A 1,103-nucleotide genomic window follows, 5' to 3' on the forward strand; every position below is an offset into this window, starting at 1 on the left:
CGGGGCGCTGCGGCCCGCGGGGGCTGCCCCCCAAGGCCCCCCGTGGGGAGCGGGGCCCCGGGGCCGTCGCTTCCCGGCGGCAGGAAGGTCCTCGCCCCGCTGATTGCAGGGGAGGCTGCGAGGCGGGAGCCTGCGGGCCGAAGCGCCCCTAAAAATAACCCGAAAGGGGCTATATTTAACCACGTGTGATTCGCTGCCTTCCCGCGGCGGGCACAGCCTGGCCGTGTCGCGGCCGTGTCCCCCGCGCGGCCGGGACGCCCCGAGCGCAGAGCCAGGGCCGGTGCCGGCCGGGCCCGCCGGGCTCAGCGCAGCACCCCGGGGTGCTCCCCGGCTCCCCCTGCTCGCAGCCTCGCCGGTGTGAAAACCGAGGGAGCTGCTTGGAAACCAAGGCAGGTTCTCAACAGCAAGACTCAAGCGAAAATTTAAATTGCAATTCTTGCAAGCTCGCTCCTAATTAGCAATGAAAGGGCTTCCGGCGAGGAACTTAAAATAGTCAATGCTCTCTGCCCAACTGATTATTTTTTGACTAATTTTCCTTCCTCAAACCCCAGAGTACCTGAGCTATGTGCATAAGAKATGTGCATAGTAATGAAGCTGGCAAAAATAAAAAAAAAAAAAATACAGAGGGAGGCAGAGAAAAGGCTGCAATTTGCAAGTCTAATTTCAGCAGCAGCCCGATTTGGATGGGGGAGAGGCGGGATAGCCAGCAGGGATGGATGGAGGAGCCCCAGCAAAGTGGGATCCTGCCCGTCTGTAGCCCTCGCGAGCCAGAAAGGGCAGTGGGGGCAGCCGCAGCTCTGTGGGTGCACGAGCACCACCGCGCGCTGCCAGATCCTTGCACATTATGTATACATTTATTCATTTATATATATAGCTCTGGCTGCTCTGCTGCAGCCCTGAGGCTCGCAGCGCATCCGTCTGCGGCAGGCAGCGCCTGCCCTGCTCTTGGGCCTGCTGCTCCCAGCCCAAATCCCGCCTCTCTGTCCCTGTGGCCTCATCCATAGCAGGGGTTCACCCGTGTCCCCGCGCTGACTCTGCCACAGCGCTGTCACCGCGTCTTCATCACTCGGAAAATCAATTCCGCRCAGAGCTGGGAGCTGCCT

This window comes from Nothoprocta perdicaria, unplaced genomic scaffold (genome assembly GCF_003342845.1).
Source record: "Nothoprocta perdicaria isolate Ctin4 unplaced genomic scaffold, notPer1 scaffold_332, whole genome shotgun sequence".
NCBI classification, from domain to species: Eukaryota; Metazoa; Chordata; class Aves; order Tinamiformes; family Tinamidae; genus Nothoprocta; species Nothoprocta perdicaria.